This window comes from Musca autumnalis, unplaced genomic scaffold (assembly GCF_047663935.1).
Source record: "Musca autumnalis isolate F117 unplaced genomic scaffold, ASM4766393v1 scaffold_1, whole genome shotgun sequence".
Taxonomy (NCBI): Eukaryota; Metazoa; Arthropoda; class Insecta; order Diptera; family Muscidae; genus Musca; species Musca autumnalis.
The window spans coordinates 259,137,165-259,158,080 of record NW_027411644.1 but is presented as its reverse complement, the minus strand read 5'-3'; the positions used below and the strand labels follow the sequence as shown (position 1 = coordinate 259,158,080).

At 35.9% G+C, this 20,916-nt stretch overlaps 1 long non-coding RNA gene across 1 annotated transcript in view; it reads right to left on the bottom strand.

Moving 5' to 3' along the window:
- LOC141391222 (uncharacterized) overlaps positions 1–20,916 on the bottom strand; it is a 186,514-nt gene that overhangs the window by 95,407 nt on the left and 70,191 nt on the right. Inside the window, exon 2 of the long non-coding RNA XR_012409593.1 lies at positions 6,606–6,687. This is a non-coding gene — a long non-coding RNA (uncharacterized lncRNA). The remainder of the gene's footprint in view (positions 1–6,605; positions 6,688–20,916) is intronic.

The following is a 20,916-nucleotide window of genomic DNA, read 5'->3' as shown; positions in this document are numbered from 1 at the left end:
CCGAACTTTTTATACCCTCCACCATAAAATAGTCTTAATTAAAATGGAATAATTAGGGTCCTTTTACAATTTTAGGTGGAACAACTTTTCGATAATGGTTAGACTTCTACTGCCTCCCGCTATTGCTTAAATTACACTGTGAACACAAATGTTGGGACAGAGATAATTCCTTTTGGAGATGAAAGCCCTTGGTGTGTGTATATTAAAAACCCCGAAGGACAGATGCGCCGTGATTCGAACTTCCGCGTTATGGCGTGATGAAGTTTTTGCAAGAGACCCTGTAAGATATCATGAATTAGCATTATATCTTTGTTTGTTGTTTTTGTAGAGCACTTAAGCAACAGTAAACAAAGATATAACGCTAATTCCTGATGGCCCACAGGGTCTCTAACAAAAATTCCATCACGCCATAAGGCGGAAGTTCGACTCACGGCGGATCTGTCCTTCGGAGTTCATAATATACTCACTAAGGCCTTTCTTCCCAAGAGGAATTTTCCGTGCCCCAGGCTTTCACCTCCATTTTGTTGCACAGTGTTATCTGATCTAATCTAAAAAAATGTGTTCAGCTAGGTGAAAGGTACCACCTACGGGGCTATATCAAAGAGTAAACTTATCTTTAAATTTTTTGGCGGAAAAGTTTTATAGCTGCAGGGAACATCAAGAGTCAAATTGAAGGTAGTTTCATCAAAACAATGTAGACCCTCAAAAATGGACCCATGTTGACGAATTTTAGTGAAGAAATTTCGTGACCACTGAAAATTCCCGAAAAACGGGAGGTACAGTTATATGGGGGGGGGGATATACCAAAACATGGACCTATATTGACAATTATTTTTGAATAGACAAAATTGTAGCTAAAATTCTCAAAATACCGATCATTACAGCTAGTTCGGTTAAAAATTGCAGCTAAAATTCTCAAAATACCGAAAATCGGGAAATACCGTTATATGGGGACTATACCAAAACATGGACCTATGTTGACGATGTTTGGTGGAGATGTTTCATCACCACTGAGAATCTCAAATGTCAAATTGTAGATATTTCGGTTACAAATTGTGGCTAAAATTCTCAAAATACCGAAAATCGGGAGGTACCGTTATATGGGAGCTATACCAAAACATGGACCTATGTTGACGATGCTTGGTGGAGATATTTCATGACTACTGAGAACCTCAAATGGCAAATTACAGCTAGTTCGGTTAAAAATTTTAGCTAAAATTCTCAAAATACCGAAATTCGGGAGGTACCGTTATATGGGGGCTATACCAAAACATGGACCTATGTTGACGATGTTTGGTGGAGATATTTCATGACCACTGAAAACCTCAAATGTCAAATTGCAGATATTTCGGTTACAAATTGTGGCTAAAATTCTCAAAATACCGAAAATCGGGAGGTACTGTTATATGGGAGCTATACCAAAACATGGACCTATGTTGACGATGCTTGGTGGAGATATTTCATGACCACTGAGAACCTCAAGTGGCAAATTACAGCTAGTTCGGTTAAAAATTTTAGCTAAAATTCTCAAAATACCGAAAATCGGGAGGTACCGTTATATGGGGGCTATACCAAAACATGGACCTATGTTGACGATGTTTGGTGGAGATGTTTCATGACCACTAAGAACCTCAAATGTCAAATTGCAGATATTTCGGTTACAAATTGTGGCTAAAATTCTCAAAATACCGAAAATCGGGAGGTACCGTTATATGGGAGCTATACCAAAACATGGACCTATGCCCATATCCTTTGGGATATAAGTTTGTTGATCACTAGGAACCCTAAGTGCCAAATTATAGCTAATTCGGTCTGCAAATGCGGCGAAGAACGTCAAAATACCTCAAATCCGGAGGTACCGTTATATGGGGGCTATACCAAAAAGTGGACCGATATAGCCCATCTTCGAACTTGACCTGCCTACGGAAAAAAGACCCTCGGGTGCAAAATTTCAGCACTCTATGTCAATTATTGCGGACGCTAGAGTGATTACAACAGACGGACAGACAGACGGACAGACGGACATGGCTAGATCGTCTTAGAATTTTATCCTGATCAAGAATATATATACTTTATAGGGTCGCAAATGATTAGTTCGATGTGTTACAAACAGAATGACAAACTTAATATACCCTCCATACTATGGTGGAGGGTATAAAAACTTTTTTTCAAGGAATAAACCTTAAAACCCTGGTAGTTTTAAATATTTTTCAAGGCGACGTCATGAGTTTTAAAAATATTTTTTCAAAGAATAAAAGCTGATTTAAAAATATAAATCTTCAAATTTTGCAAATAATGATCTACGCCCTAATAAGACAAATATCTATATTAATAAAAGAGTAAAGTGATTGACTGACTGACTGATTGATTCATCAACGCCCAGACGAAACGGCTGAAGCTAGAATCCTGAAATTTGGGGTGTGGATCACTCTTGGTCCGAAGGGGTCAGATAAGGCTGAGTTTTTGGAAATTCGAACTGGAAGGGTACGAAAAGTACTAAAAGGTAATAAATATGGTACCGTTTGTATTTGGCGAACCGGTAGAGCTAGAACTTTGGAATTTGGAATGAAGGTCACTGATGAACTGTAGGAAAGATGTTCTAAAGAGTTTTTAGAAATTCGAACTATAAGTGTACGAAAACTACTAAAGTGTACTAAATTTGGTACCAATTCGTATTTTGTGAACGGATAAAGGTTGAAGGTTGAAATTTAGTGTGAGGATCAAAGTTAAAAGGTACGGTTGACATAAGGAGGTGGTTTAGGAAAAGTGTACACATGTGTACGAAAAGTACTAAATGGTACTAAATTTGGTACAATTATGATTTGGACGAACGAATAGAGCTGGAATCCTGAAATTTTGAACTAAGGCTACTGTTGGAGAGTAAAATGTGTGTAGTTTTAAAAATTCGTACTTATGGGTACGAAAAGTACTAAATGGTACTAAATTTGGTATAAATTGGATTTAGGTTGAACGGATAGAGCTGGAATCCTGAAATTTGGAATTAGTGCCACAGTTGCACAGTGGATGCGCCCAACGACAAAAATCAAAAAATTCGTGTCGTCGTTTCAAAAATTTAAAAATGCAAATAGCTTCAAAACATTCCACATTTTTCGAAACTCAACTTATTTTTTCAATTTTTCGCGGTTCTTAAGGAGAAAACGCCTCATGAACATGACTAATTTTGAAGAATAATATGTATTTAAAAATGAGAAAAAATACTTATATTCTAAGCGGAATTTATGAAACAAAGGACTATTTTAACGCCTTAACTTAAGATAGCTCATTTAGTAAATCGCCTAAGTTTCATTTTTCTAGTTATGAAAATTCCTCTTAATCGCAAGGGTTGCCAAATATTTTGGATATAATATTGGTAAAAATGAAATTATTTAATATAGATGTATGGATTTCCTTAAACTTTTAGTCAATTTCAACAAATTCGAACAAATGGCCACTTGTGCCAAATTGTAGCCTAGCGCTTGTTGATTTCAAAACTGTATAGACTTTTTGCGGAAATTTGCGGTTTTAGCAGTTATGGCCAAAAGTTTATCTCCCTTTTTTAGTTGCTGAATTCATGTGCTTTAAATTTTTAAAATTATTTTTATTATCCTTTATTATATTTATGTTTGTGCTATTAGTGATTTATTTTAACATGGTAACTTGGAGCCGCTCTGAAAACTCGCGATTGAAAAATAAAAGGTTTTTTAAATATTTTTCTCGTTTGAGACAACTTAATGTTGCAAACGTCAAAACGTGAAAATTTTCCCCGCACTGAGAACCAAAAATACGTTATTATAAGTAATACTGCAGAAAAAAGGAGATTAAATCTTATAAAGTACTGAAAAATATATGGTAACCCTATGGAGGCTGTGGCCAAAAGTGGACCAATGTCACATTCATTTATAAAATGCTGTTCTAAACTCTCACTTAACTATTAAAGCATAATCCGTTTAGAATTTGTTAAATTTCTGTAAAATACATAAAGTCGAGATAGAAATCATACATGGGGGTATAGCAAATCATGGACCAATATTGACAGTTGCTCGCGTAGAGGTTTACTATGGAATAACAACGCCTAGCACCGGATTACAGCGAATTCGGTTAAGCAATATGTTGGCAACAGTAAAATACTTCAATTCAGTATGACTCGCTACATGGGAACCACGCGAAATTTTGGACCTAGGACTCCAATATTTTTGTTAGAGTGTTTTTAGCCCCCGAGGACCAATTGTTAAAAATTTCAGTTCAATATATCATTTAGAAGTATTTTTGTCACACCTTCCCATGTAAGTGCCACCACTGTGAGTTGGAGGGTAGAATGGAAACAGTTTTGAAAATTCGTTTTTATGGATACGAAAAGTACTAAATGGTACTAAATTTGGTACAATTACTATTTGGGCGCACGGATAGAGCTGGAATCCTGAAATTTGAATTAAGACTGCTGTTAGAAAGTAGAATGGAAGCAGTTTTGAAAATTCGTAGTTATGGGTACGACAAGTACTAAATGGTACTAAATTTGGTACAATTTGATTTAGGTTGAACGGATAGAGCTGGGGGCCACCGTGGTGCAATGGTTAGCACGCCTTGCACTCAGAAGGTCTGCGGTTCGAATCCCAGGCCAAGCAACATCAAATTTACCAACGGTGGCAAAATTCCCCCTCAGTAATGCTGGCTACATTTCCTGAGTATTTCAGCGATGAAAAACTTCTCTACAAGTGGGGTCGTACGGATACAGTTGGAGGGTAGAATGGAAGTTGTTTTGAAAATTCGTACTTATGGGTACGAAAAGTACTAAATGGTACTAAATTTGGTACAATTACGATTTGGACGAACGGATAGAGCTGGAATCCTTAAATTTGAATTAGAGAGTAGAATGGAAGCAGTTTTGAAAATTCGTACTTATGGGTACGGCAAGTACTAAATGGTACTAAATTTTGTACTTTTTGGATTTAGGTTGAGCAGATAGAGCTGCCATCCTGAAATTTTGAATTTAGGCTGCAGTTGGAGGGTAGAATGAAAGTAGTTTTGCAAATCCGTAGTTATGGGTACGAAAAGTACTAAATGGTACTAAATTTGGTACAATTACGATTTGGGCGAACGGATAGAGCTGGAATCTTAATATTTTGAATTAAGATTGATGTTGTAGTATTGGATGGAGATAACTTGGAGGAATTATGGGTTACGAAAAGTAATAAATTTGGTACAATTAAGGTTTGGGTCATCGGATAGAGCTGAATTTCTGAAATTGGGAATATAAATTGCTGCTGGAGTATAAGATTGAATACTGTTGGATTGTAGAATAGAAGTTGTTTTGAAAATTCGTACCTAAGGTTACGAAAAGTGCTAAGTGGTACTAAATTTGGTACAATTAAGGTTTGGGTCATCGGATAGAGCTGAATTTCTGAAATTGGGAATATAAATTGCTGCTGGAGTATAAGATTGAATACTGTTGGATTGTAGAATGGAAGTTGTTTTGAAAATTCGTACCTAAGGTTACGAAAAGTGCTAAGTGGTACTAAATTTGGTACAATTTGGATTTAGGGTGAACGGATAGAGCTGTAGCCCTGAAATTTCGAATTAACATTGATTTATAGTATGGGATTGAGATAATTTGGAAATTCGTACTTCGTAGGCTACATTTGGAGAGTAAAATGGAAGTAGTTTAATTCGTACTTATAGGTACAAAAAGTACCAAATTTGGATTTGGGTGAACGAACAGAGCTGGAAAAATGAAATTTAGAATCAAGCTTCCTGTTGGTACAGTTTGGATTTGGGTGAACGAATAGAGCTGGAAACCTTAAATTCGTAATTGAGATTAAAGTTGGAGTTAAGGATTGAGGTGGTTTTTGAAATTCGTATTTATTGGCACGAAATATACCAAATGGTACAATTTGAATTTGAGTGTACCGATAGCGTTGGAATCCTGTTTTTTGGAATTAAGGTTACTGGTGAAGTGAAGGATAGAGGTAGTTTTGGAAAATCGTACTTATGGGTACTAAGAGTACTTAATGGCACTCAATTTGTTTTTTGGGTGTAGGGACAGTGCTGGCATCTGTATTTTTTGGATTTAGTGTGAGTACTGGCGTGCAATGTTGGTCTCGCTGTTAACATGTAAGGGTGAGATACGGCTGATCTTTTTGAAAATCTAACTAAAGCGGTAGGAACAGTACTAAAATAACAATAAATATTGATTAAAATTTGTATAAGTACAATAACATTTTCAGTGTTCGCCATTTCCATATTACATATTGGTTATTTGTTTTTTTATATCCTTTCCGCATACGAAGTAGCGGGCACGTTGCTAGTTAAACATAAATTTCTTTTTTAAAAATAATATTTGTGAAAAAACTTAATAAGTCAACAACCTAATGATTACCCTACAAATAAATATTAGTAATTTTCATCAATGTATCTTTTTTCCACATATGTATAATTTAGTTAGCCGAAACGCATTGTCCATTAATGGAAATATAAGCCATACAACATTTTTTTAATTGTTTAGACAAAATTTAGAATTCAATTAATTTTTGTTATTATAAACAATGGTACTAAATTGAGGTAGAAAATTCTAAAAAAAATACTTGAAAACAAAGTTTTACTTAACTTACCATATGATCCTCATAGAAGTGCAAAGGAATTATTTCCACCTTAGGTTGAAGTTTAAAGACTAAGTGCGAAGGAGAATGTAAGCTGAAAATGAAAACAAAAAAGGTAAGAAAAACGGACTGAAGAAAGAAAGTTTTTAATTCTATTAAAATAAGTAAAGTAAGCAGAAAAAAGTTTATCCAACAAACGCATCAAACAGAAAAAACGAACGGAAACAGCAAAACTTCTGCAAGTGGTCTGTTATGAATAAAATGGACCAATGGTGTCTATGACCCAAGGATACAAATTGTAAAGTTTTTTTGTTCTTTAAATTCTTCAAAAAATATTGGAAAATAAACGAGGAATTTTATATGACATCAGTTAACTTTAATATTGAACTTTTTTGCAAACTACAACTTAAATTCTACGAATATGTGTATATTCCTTTTCGTCCTATCAGTTGTACTTAAACACTTAGTTTTTCTCGTATGTATGTGTACACAAATCATTACCATTACACTCTGACTTTCATTATGATATCCTCCTCTGTCCAGCTCTTGTCCATTTAAACACCAAAGCCATTTTCATTAGGCATATCTTTCATTTTAGAGATTTTGTTTTGTTTGCATTACTGTTTGTCGTTCTCTGTTTGTTTGTTTGTTTACTTCGCGTTTAGCCATTTCAATATTTCTAATTAATTTATTAACGCTTATCTTCGGTTATAAATTGTCAGTAGCTGTTTTCATATGACTTTGTTGTGTAACCTTAGCAAACGATAGAGTTGAGAGAAATTGCCCGTTCACATTGTAATTGTGTGATACAGTGGGAAAACAGTTTGCAGATTAATATATTTATTTTTTATTCCTAATAGTTCAGAAAATCCTTACAAAATAATGGGTTTTTATAGTACTTTTTTGTAGTCGTAACTACCTACAAAACCCCCTACTAACCCATTATTTTAACAAGGGCATGTCGCACTGATTAACTAGTTATTTTATAACTACTAGAATAACTGGTTATTTTATGGCCACAAGAAGTTGAAAAATAAGGTAAATAACATAAGTTATATTTTTAGAATTTATATTATATTTTATTTTGCTCTCGACTGGGTTCGATCATGCGAACTTCTGATTTGTAGCCGAACACACTGTGCCACGTGTACGAACATTTAGAGAAGTTTAAACGTTTACATGTCCACCACTGTTTTTATATTTTGTCAACAAAAAACTCGCTATAAGCCGACCGTGAGCATTGAATTAATTGGTCACATAATGACTTACGGATCAGAATTTTTGCTGGGATGATTCTGTTAGGGAGGGATATAAATGACAAATTTTATAGAACAGTTTTTCATAGCAGAAATATTCAGAAAATGTTGCCAGTATTTCCATGTGGGAATTTACCACCTGGATTGAACCACAGTCCTTCTGTGTATAAGGGATACATAATGAAAAGCAGTACTCGACTTTTCGACTTTGATCTAAAACTTAAAATGCGATTTTTCGGTCTGTAGATTATTTCGGTTATCCTAAAACTCGACTTTCGACTTTTTGATAACTACAGAAAATCGATTATAATCGATTGTTCGTCGATTTTCAAGTTTTCTTTTGATCCTTTGCACTTATGACTTTGTAGCTATCAGAAAACTGTAAAACAACGAACGTCAATTATAATCTGTAGGCAAAATCGAATATCGATCATAAGATAATCGATTATGCGATTTCCCCTCCAGTCATAATTCGACTTTTAGACTTTTGGCTGCAAAAAGACTATTAATCAAAAGTCGACTTACCTATCCCTATAATGTCTTACTTTCTCATATCAAAACTTCCGCTGCCAATAAATAGTTCGTAGCGGTTTACCTTTTATAAATTAACTTTTTTTACAGAAATATAAAAAAACATTTTTTTCTATAATTGCCCCACTGTTTTACAAATTGCTCAACACCATTATGTTCCTGTAAATATGACTGCATTTTGTAGTTGTACCCCTGATAAACCGTTATGCATTTTGTGTTGCAACAATAACTTTTTTCTCGTTTGCACTCCAAACACTTTTGCTTAGCCACGACGGTCTTTTGGTAATGCCAACAAATGTAGTCAGTACCAACCATTATTACAAACAAAGCATTGCACGAGTTCGTGTTCAACTTCAGATTATGCATTGAATCCTTTGCTTTTAGGAATAGTTTAGTGGTTGACTAGTCATAATTTGCATTGGCAATGAACACAAAAATGTTGGCTTTGGTTAAATTTTTGGCCAAAACAGTTGATAAGAGGCAAATTACTACAGACATTAGTAAAGTAATATTCGTGTAAAATTATGCATCGGAAAAAGTTATGGGTAGTTGGATATGAACAGGGTCGTGTTCTTTGTTTGGCAGAAAAAAATGTATTTTTTTTTTAATGTATACTACTCAGAATCCATACTGCAAAATTATTTCGGTTAAATAGATCAATAAAAAACCTTAAATAAATTTAACGGCGAAGGAAAGGGAAATATTGAAAAACAAGCGAAGAATTGCTTATTTCAGTGATCCGGTAAGCACGTCCGCTTTGCACTCAGAAGGCCTACAACACCCATTTCGGATTCGGTGATAAAAAGGAGGTCCCATATGATTGAGCCAATATGAATCGGTGTGCACTCATTGATATGGGAGAAGTCTACTTTGTGTGTGTGTATTTATGGACACCTTACATCCTTCCAAACTTAAACTATATATAAAACTCAGTTGCTTCCCAGAGTTGTAGCTTGTGTGAGTATATCCTCCATATTAATTTAATCATAGCTTTTTAGACCTAAACTACGGACTCTGAATCTTTGTTGATTTTAAGTCTTTGATGGCTCTGATCAGTAACATACATAAACAATTAAGAAAGGTCTATAGTCGGACCGACATGTCATACCCTACACAAATATCCCTGGGTGCTAGCTTTCTGCTTACTTTTTCATAATTACGTCCTTTAATCGATAATAAAATAATATAATAAATATAATAATAAAACCAGATTGATACATAATTTTATCTTGAAATTTGGTCGTGTATACCTTAGTTTGAATATGTATTGTTGAATATGTAAGTATCATTAAATATTTATCGGCTAAGTCATCTAAGTCCGCACTGTAGAGGCTACCTGGATAACTACCCATCCAGACAGACAGACGGACAGACATGACTAAATCGATTTCAAATAGTCTGAAACCGATTTCGTCAAGACATACTTATGGTCTAAAACCATTATTTCGATGAGGCACATTTTGCCCGTATGAAAGTGTATATACCATCGTTAGCATAAATGCTGAGGGTATAAAAACAGGGTTTCGTTAACGACCACTTGCCACAAAAATTCTTATCATTTTCAACAAAAAGTTCGGAAAGTAATGCTCTTGCAGATGAAGAAAAAATCTATCACAAAAGTTTCGTAGTTTTCTGGGAAAAATATGAAAAAGGGTTTTTATTGGGCTTTTTAACTGGGGGTCACACCTTAAGGCTTAGCCGATATTGGGCCAAATATACGAAAAAATTAAAAATTTGTGCCCACTTTTTTTTCTTATTTAATGGTATAGAAATTTACCCTCGGAGTCAACCCGGAGTCGGAGTCGAGAAAAAAATTGGTCTGCAGTCGAAGTCGAGCCAAAAATACCTCAACTCCGAATCCCTGCTATCGACGTGGATAATCACGACACGATCAAATTAAATCTTTATATGTCGATAAAGGACCATCCTATAGCACTATGTTTTTCATAGTGGTTTAATGAATTCAATCGTGGCCGACACTCGCCCAAAAACGAGGTTCGTGAGGGTCGACCAAAAACAGCCATTGTGACAGAAAAAAATTAAGCCCTGCGTGAACGGATAATGCAAGGTCACCATGTTAATTACTGTGAGATAGAGGCATTCTTGGGCATTTTTTCCACCAACCAACATTTAAAATTCCATGAACACCTGGCCTTAAAAATAAGTTCTTCTCATTAGATCCACCACAATTTGACAATCGCTCAAAAAAGGCTCTTCTTGATTTTTGCAAAGATATTGTGAATAAATACGATCGCGGTGCTTCAAACGACGTTTATAAGATTGATACAGACTACGAATCTTGGATCTATGCGTATGAACACGAAGCAAAACAGCAATCGACAATAATGGTCTTCGAAGGCGAGCCAAATCCAACGAAAGTTGTTTATGGAAGAAGCACTTCGAAGCAAATGGTAGCCTGTTTCTTCGGCTAAACTGACCAAGTGGCTATTATACGCCTTGAGGAACGTATGGCGGTTAATTCTCAGGATTACACTACAATTTATTTGCCTGACGACTTAGGAGAATTTCGAAAAACGAACAAGAGATGACGAATCATTGTGCACTAAGATAATCCGAGCTCTCACATATCGATTAAATTGACAGGTTTATGCTATTGCAGCGTTAAAAACCATGTTTTGGAGGTGTCTAAATCAGAGTGGAAAAAGTTCTTCAAACAATTGGTTTGAGTGCATGAAAAAGTGTGCGAGTCATGCTGGAGACTACTTAACCCACTTAGCGCCGTGAATTTTTTTGTGAAAAAAACTTAAAATTGTTTATGAAAATTATATTTTTGAGACTTTTTAAGCATTTTTTACCAAATAACTTTTTTCTCTAAAACGCATATTTTTCCTGCAATCAGTAGTGGGATCCTCTAACTCAATTTTTGAGTTACCGACAAAAATCGGTAAAATTAAAACGCAAAATTATGAATGAAAACTTTAAATAAAAGTTGACAACACTGTTGCTATCGGTATAACTTTATGACTACTTTTTATTGGTCGATAACTTACCGAATGATATCGTTAATTGGCGAAATTATAAGCATCTTAATTTTACCGATTTTTGTCGTTAACTCAAAAAATGAGTTAGAGAATCGCACTACAGGCCTTCTTTTAAAAGTTCCAAAAACTTGGGAGGGTAATATAGCTGTATCCTTATATGCCAATCTCTTGGTTTTTGATTGAGAAAATACTCTTACTACATTCCTAACAATGTCTGGCTTTATATGATTCTAACAATTATGATTACATTTTTATCGCATATTTAAATTTTTCATCAAAAGTCGAAAATTACGAAAAAGTCGATTTTTATACCCTCCCCCATATGGAGGGTATAATTAAATTTGTCATTCCGTTTGTAACACATCGAAATATTCTTCGGAGACCCTATAAAGTATATATATTATTGATCAGCATAAAATGTTATATCGATTTAACCATGTCCGTCCATCTGTCTGTTGAAATCAAGATACAGCTCGCAATTTTAAAGATAGAGAATCAATATTTGGTACAGAAGTTTTTATTACTTGCAGGATGGTTGGTATTGAAAATGGGATATATCGGTCCACGTTTTGATATAGCCCCCATAGAACGGTACTTCCCGATTTTCGGTATTTTTAAGGTTTTAGCTTCATTATCCTACCAAAATGGTTGAAATTGGGTATTTAGTTATAGTTGGGAGTATAGAGCTTTCCACCTGAAATTTGTCGGTATAGGTCCACGCCTTCATAAAGCCACCATATAACGGTATCAACCTCTAGGAATTAGCTATGTGCAACCGCCTTGCACCCTGAATGACCGGTTTCGATGCCCAGGCCTGGCCACATTACATTTTCAACGGTGGCAAAATACCCCTTTGTAATGTTGGCGATATTTCCTGAGAATTTCAGCAATGAAAAACTTCTCTACAAGTGGTAACTTAGGGCATGCCTTTCGGATTCGGCTATAAAAACTAAGTCACATATCAATGATCTAATATAAATCCATTGATATAAGAGAAGCCTCCCATGTCCCTACTGGGATGTTTGTGGAACAATTATATAAGTAGTTCATTGTGGTTATATATTGTGATATCAAACATATATTTTATACCGGTAGCAATAACTAATATTGAATAGAAATTCAAATAATTTCCATGCAAACAAATTTATAAATTCCAAAATTATTCATATCCAATTACACACCAAAGAAGATAGTATAAGTTAGCTGCGCTAACGGTGATATACCCTCAGCATCTGACCAGAAAAAGAAACAAGCACAATAGTTATACCGTATATAAAGGGTGTTTTTTTAAGCGAGATAGAACTTTAAATTGTAAAAAGTAACACAAAAAAATTCAATTTTGATGAAACTTTTTTTATTTGTTTCAGTATACTCTGACAAATCATCATGAATAGACTCACGCTTGAACAACGCTACGAAATTATCCAAATTTACTTTGAAAATCAGTTGGCAAATGACCCGTTGTTTTATCGCAAAAGTGTGTTCAGCGATGAGGCGCATTTTTGGCTTAACGGGTTTGTTAATAAGCAAAATTGCCGCATATGGAGTGAGACCAATCCACAAGGGTCTCTTGACAGACTCCATTACATCCAGAAAAATGCACCGTATGGTGCGGTTTTCACGCTGGTGGCGTCATCGGACCTTATTTCTTCAAAAATGAGGCCGGAGCTCGCATTACGGTCAATGAAGATCGTTACCGCACCATGATCAATGATTTTTTGTTTGAAAATATGGATAACATTGATCCGGAGGAGATGTGGTTTCAACAGGATGGCGCTACGTGCCATACGGCGAACGCAAACATCGACTTATTGAAATCAAAATTTGGCGATAAGTTGATTTCGAGAAGTGGACCTGTCAATTGGCCTCCAAGGTCGTGCGATTTGACACCTCTCTATTATTTCCTGTGGGGCTACGTGAAGTCACTGGTTTATGCTGATAAACCAGCAACAATTGATGCCTTGGAGGCCAGCATTGTTCGTGTTATTCGTGACATACGGCCAGCAGTGCTCGAAAAAGTGGCCAAAAATTGGACGTCCAGAATGCACTTTGTCAAGAACAGCCGCGGTGCCCATATGCCCGGAATCATTTTCAAATGTTAATGTCAAGTATTGATCTTTCGAATAAAAAAAAATTTTGAGTGGAATTTAATTTTTTGTGTTATTTTTTACAATTTCAAGTTCTATCGGGCTTAAAAAAACACCCATAAATATATTGATTTTGTATCACCAGTTTGCTTCAAAATACGTGGAATCTGTAGGTATCGAACTGTAAGGCTATACCAAATCAAGTTTTGTAAGCTAAATTGTGATTTTTGAAAAAGTTTGAGAATTATTTTTTAGAAATGTTGGACCATTATCTCAGGAAGTATGGACTTACTCCGTAAAAATTGTACCGTTGTAATAGGGACCGTGAAAAGAACCTTCTTCAAAAAAATTCAAATAGATCCGAGACGGGTCCTTAAACTGCACTTTTTCCAAATTTTGTGTGGGAGGTACTCGAAGGACATGACTGGATGAAATAATAGGATGTGCATGTGGATGTGATGTGTGTTACCAATCAGAAAATCCCCTTAAGAGTTATCTTGCGGATTTGCCATTTTAGTTAGGTTTCTTGTTTGTTGTTCATTGCTTCTTGGAGCTTTTCGGCCATAATCTCAGTAAGTATGGAATTGCCGTTGCAATTATACCATCGTAAAGGGGAACGCAAGGACAAGCTGCTGAAAATATTCAAAACGATTCGAGGGGACTCTTAAATTTCACTTTTCCGAAATTTGTGAGGGAATTTTGTGAAGGTGTGGGCCGATCTATATCTGGAAGGAGTAATAATATATGGAAAGTTTGGAACAAATCGATTGCACACTTCGACAGTTATCGTTCACACAATTTTTCAGACAACTTTTGTGGGGGACGTGTCCATATTCGAAATTAAACTAAGTTTGGGCAAAATATTACGAAGTGTATAGTGCGCACCAGCCATCTAGACAGTAGAGAAACAGATGAACGGACAGGGCTAAATCGACTCCAAATTGTCTGAAACTAATTTCGTCCAAATATACTTGGGGTCTAAAACCATTATTTCGATGAGGCACATTTTTGGTCGTATTTTGTATATATACTTTACCCTAAAGGCCGAGAGTACAAAATAGTTGTCGAAGCAACCACATGCTGCAATATTTGTATGAAAAATCCAATTGGACAACTGAACTGAAAAATTCTCTGCCATGATAGATACAATTTGTAGCATGAAGGAAATTATGGTTCTCTACACAAAACCCATTATATATTATGCAGTAGGCCCGTTATCTAGAAGACATATTATTGCAATTTGCATCAGGGGAAATGTCAGTAGTTATTTTTCCATATGTAAGCTACTTTGCCGGCATATGCCCTCCAGGAATTAAAATATGGACCAAAAATAAAATTTGTATATTTTTCATATAAAAGCAATAGTCTATGTCACCCGCTAAATAATATCAGATCATCATGCAAAATTATAGGCATTTTCTTCAACCTAAACTCTTACCTCTTGCAAAATTTCGTGATTATTGAGCTATAATTGCGGCCTTCTGCGTGTTTATGGTTACACTACAAACAAAAAAACTGGATATATTAGACTGTAACTCTGTTATCTGATCACGTACATCAACACAATTGACATCAATAGAAAGGTCAAGCGTTCCTGTTCCAAGTATAGCTTACTTGCCCGGAATGTCTCTTCCAGGAAAAAAGATATAAGCTGTATATTACAACTTTTCAAAATTTTCACACAAAAGTTGTGGTCCATTTAACTTTCTAAATATTATCTGATCGCCATCTCAAATTGCAAGCTTCTTCTTTGTCATATACTATTACCTTATTTAAAATTTCGGATCGGACTATTATTGCGACCTACAGAGCAGCTACAAAATCGGATAAAAATTATGTTTTTGGTCCAGTTCACCCGCTAAATATTTCACGATCATCACCAATTAAAATAGCGATCTATTCTGATGTGAAACCGACATCCATACCAAATTTCGTGACGATCGGTCCATAATTGCGGCCTTGAGTTTGACTACAATTTATAATGGACAGACGGACACACATCTCAAAATCGCTTTATCTCGCCGAGATATGAAGATTGGTATACCACATAGGGGGTCTCCGACGAATATTTGGCGGTGTTACATGAATTTTTACCAAGACAAACTTATAATACCCTTTCCACAGAGTAGAGTAGGGTATAATGAATGGCTCGACGAGCTGAGTCGATGTGGCCATGTGTGTCCGTCCGCCTGTCCATCTAAACCTTGTAATCAAGCTACAGGTCGCAATTTTGATCGGATTGTCACCAAATTTTGGGTCTTGATGAGGGCCCCGGAGGGGAAGAAGCCTATTGATTTTGGTGATGGTCGGATAATATTCAGGGGTCGGAATGGGCAAAAAACTTATTTGGAGAAAAAGTCAACTTTTTATTTTAAAACGCATATCACCGCATCTATAAGGGGTACATCAAAAGCAAAGTAGAAATATCAATATGAAAGGTGAAAATATCACCTTTACAACGATGTATAGTAGGTTGTCGTAGGTGGTGTAACAACGAAGATATCGCAATAGTCGCTAATACAACCCAACATTTCATTTTTGCGATTTTAATTATAATGACGAATATCGCAGCTTTGGATGGGGAGCTTCCAAAAGCAAAGCCTGACTATGAAATTAGAATATCCCATCTTTACAATGATGCAAAGTAGGTTGGCATAGGTTGCCAAACAACGGAGATATAGCAATAGTCGATTATACATCCCATTTTTCATTTTTTTTTTCGAAATCGCGCTACAGTTTGCAATTTTGATCGGATCGTCACGAAATTTTGGGAGCTAATGGGGCCCCACAGAGGAAGAAACCTATTTACTTTGATGATGGTCGGATAATATTCAGGGATCGGAGTGGGCAAAAACTTATTTGGAGTAAAGGTCAACGTTTTATTTCAAAGCCAATATCTCTGTTTCTTTAAAAGGTATTTCAAAAGCAAAACCTGGCAAGGATGTAAAGTAGGTTGTCGTAGGTGGTCAAACAACAGAGATACTCGTATCGCAATAGTTGATAATGCATCCCATTTTCCGATTTTTTCGTAATCACTCTACAGGTCGCAATTTTGATCGGATCGTCACGAATTTTTTGGGAGTTGATGTGGGTGCCTCAGAGGAAGAACCCTATTAATTTTGGTGCTAGTCGGATAATATTCAGGAGTCGGAATAAGCAAAAAGCTTATGTGGAGAAAAGTCAACGTTTCTTTTTATGCGAATATCTCCACTTCTGTTAAAAGTATTCCAAAAGGAAACCCGTCAATGGAAGAAGAAACGATCTCCTTTATATTGATGCAAAGTATATTGGCGTATGTGGGCAAAAAACCGAGATATCGCAAAAGTCAGCACTATATCAAAATTTTCCATTTTTTGTAATCACGCTACAGGTTGAAATTTTGATCGGATAGTCACGAAATTTGAGGGTATATGGGGGCCCCACAGAGGAAGAAGACTATTGATTTTGGTGATAGTCGGATAACATTTAGGGGTCGGAATGGGGAAAAACTCATGTGGAGACAAATTCAAAGTTTTATTCTTTGTGAATATATCGGCTTATAGTAGGGGAATTCCAACGGCAATGGAAGAAGAAAATATTACCTTTACATTGGTGTAAATTAGGCGAACGTGGTCAAACAAGGGAGATACCACAATAGTCGGTAATGTATCCAATTCTTCCATTTTTGCAATCACGCTACAGGTCGTAATTTTAATCGGATGGTCATGCAATTTTATTATTATTATTATTTATTATTATGTTTGGTGGTTATATTCCTTAAAAAAATGTTTACCAGTGAAAAGCTTATGCACATGGTTAGTGGTGTAGGGTATCACCTGGTCGGCCCCGTCCCGACTATAGCCTTCGCTCACTTGTTTTTGGTATTTTGTAGGTTTTAGCCACACTATTTTACAAAAATATTGGTATTTGTTTTTTGATAAACGAAAGGAATACAACTCGTGGTGGGGGGTATAACAGGTTCGGCTCGGCCGAACTAAACGCCGTTCTTACTTGTTTTTAATAGCTTGGGTTTTAGGCTAATTGTCTGGAAATGCACATATCAAATGAAGCTTTATAAGCGTGAAATGACAGACAACAGACAATACAAAATACAAAAAACCCCACAAAAATATTCGAAAAACACAGAGTTTTATGTCAATTTTAGCAACCATTTTTTGTGGCATTTAAACGACCAGTGGCTTTATCTGGGTTAAACAATAAAATTATTTTTGATAGTAAATATTCGCGGTTTCATTATTAGGACAGAACCTTTTCTAGTTCACCTCGTATTATATCATTGCAATCAGGGCCGCAAGAACTAACGTTAATAAAAAAAAAATCCACAACTATTCTCCAACAGCTCTTAAACTGCTCTCAATGAAGAATTTTTAAACAATAGGAAAGGTACCCGAAAGAGTGGACCCTAGTCCATCTCCATAACTCCAGTCGGATTAGGATTATAACATGGCCGAAATAAACGTTGAACAGCAATTCTACAGATTCCTAAAATTAACTGCTTAAACATGTGAAGACAGTAAAATCTCTAAATAAATTCAAAAGAACTACTACAAATTCTACTCTATTACCGTATCGATTCATACGCTACTCGGAGTATGGTAGAAAGATTATAAAATTGCGTCAAGCCTGCTCTTAACTATTTCCACAAATAATTTTATTTGGATAATCCGACAACACAATTTAAATATCTAATAATAGAAATATTGATGGGTCATAAAATCTACTCTTATGTCACAACCATACACCACGCATGCATACTTTTTGTTTTTGTTAATTTTATTCAAGTTCAAAATATTACTTTCAAACAACGAAAGAAATTTTTAAATCGCTCATACAGCTTAACACTGCGGAGGGGTTAAAGGCTGAAAATATTCTTACAGATGTTTTAATGGGAAATACGAGGAGGATAAGTAATCATAAAAATTATGACACACAGAGAATTGTAGCTGATGCTCAGAGTAGAGAGGATGGATGATTGAATATATTTTGGAATCACCCACAAACATACATACACCATCCACAAATCCAGCTGAATATGTGCCTAACTCGAACAGATGAATGTGCGAGCGGGAATTTTTATGACCACATTTAGGTGACTCCATGAATATAATTTTGTTTTTGCACTTAATGTTTTTCGTTCTTTTCTTCGACGTTCTGGAGCAATTTATTTGCTTTTGTTTAAATTAAATTGTTTGACTGAATAGTTGCGTTTTTGTTGTTGTTCGTATTTTACGAATTTCATAGATTTGGGTTAATTGTGAGTTCAATGGGCAACAGCGAATGGGGAGTGCGTGCGTGAATGAGTTTAACACACTCACACAGAATAGAACAGGCTGCGTACGTTTGCTTTTTTCACAATCGGTGGTTTGTAAGAAATCTCACGAATTAACCATAAAAATACTTTTTCGCCTGTTTTTTAGTTTTAATTTTGGCAAACACTGAACAAATTTGTGCCTGTGCCACTTTTAGAGGTTGGAATGGAATTTTTATGCTGATAACTTGAAATTTAATATAGTTGTATTTTATATTGCACTATTACGGGGGCTTTCCAATTATGACTAGAGAATAATAAAATTATTAGACAATGTTTGGAATTTATGATCAAAAGGACAGGGATAATTATTATGGCATATGGTATGGAGTTTTATGACAGGAGTTGGATGACAGGACAAATTTCCTCAGTCTAGGGTATATATCCTTTGATATGATCAAAAATGTTCTTGGGCCCTATGGCCTTTGGTCTGGTGCGCACGATAACCCTTGAAATTATCAACCGTTTTGGTTAAAAATATTTTACTAAAATGGTGCTCAAGATAATATACGAAAAGTGTAACCGCTCTCGCCCACACTTGGCACATCGTAATATTTCTTCCACACATATAACAGTTTCGAATGTGGACTATATCAGCTCAATTCATCAGATAAATCCCATACAAAATTAAACTAGTAAGAACGGCGTTAAGTTCGACCAGGCCGAACTTGTTATACCCTCCACCACGAGATGTATTGAAGTAAAACGGAACAGTTAGTTTCCTTTCGTTTATGAAGAGGTCTGAATACCAACTTTCTGCAAGTTCGGTAAAACAATGTGGCTAACGTTCAAAATACCGAAATTCTGGAGGTACCGTTCCATGGGGGCTATATCAAAACGTCGATATATAACTACAATTTTCTGGACTCAAAGAAGACTAAATACCAAATTTCCGATATTTCGTAAACTCTTCAAAATACCGAAAATCAAGTGATAAGCTTCTATGGGGGGTATAGGAACCCGCGGACCTATACTGATAATTGACTTCTGGAATATTTTATAACCCCATTGAAGACTAAATAACAGATTTCAGTTTTTTCGGTGGCATATTGACGTCACAACCTTCAGAATTTCGAAAATCGGGAAGTACCATTCGATGGAGGCTATATCGAAACGTGGACCTATACCGACGAATTTCAGTCAGAAAGGCTTTTACCTCCAACAAAGACTAAATATCAGATTTAAGCCATTTCGGTGAGTTGCTGGGGCGGTAACCTTCAAAATACCGAAAATCGGGTGGTACCGTTCTATGGGGGCTATATGAAGGCGTGGACCTATACCGACAAATTACTGGGAGAAAGTTGTATACCCCCAACGAAGACTAAGTACCAAATTGCAGCCATTTCGGTGTGATAATGAGGCTAAAACCTTCAAAATACCGAAAATCGGGTGGTACAGTTCTATGGGGGCTATGTGAAGGCGTTGACCTATAAAAACAAATTTAATATAGAACGTTTAATACCCCAAATGAAGACTAAATACCAAACCGAGAATCTATACCGACAAATTTCATATGGAACTATTAATACCCCTAATGAGGACTAAGTACCAAATTTCAGCCATGTCGGTGGAGTATTGAGACCACCTTCAAATACAGAACATCGGGAGGTACCGCTCTATGATGGCTATATCAAAACGTGGACCGATATAGTTAATTTGCAATACCACATGGACAGCGGAGAAAACTTAGAGTAATAGAAACTTATATACCAAATTACAAAGTTCTATATTAAAAATTGCGAGCTGCATCTCGATTTCAACAAACGGACGGACATGGCTATATCGACTTATATCTTGAATGTATCAAGAATATGTATACTTTGTAGGGTCCCCTATAACGTAGGGGATGAAAGATACGAAGGAACGTTCCTGACCGGCTTTATCATGGCAAAGTCCAGGACTTATCTTGGTCCCTCTTTCATCCCAAGTGGACACTGACCTCCCCGTGGTGTCACCTGGGGAACTGTCTTTAACACCCGTTAAAGGTAGTGAGCTAACATGTGCCGCGCGTTCACCCATAAGAACGTTAAAAACTTGGGTTTGGCCGTCGGGTTAGTAACCCTCCCCTAGAAATACAGCCTACAATGAAAAAACGAAAAAAAGAAAAACAAACCCCTCTAAAGTTGACGAACCCCGCAA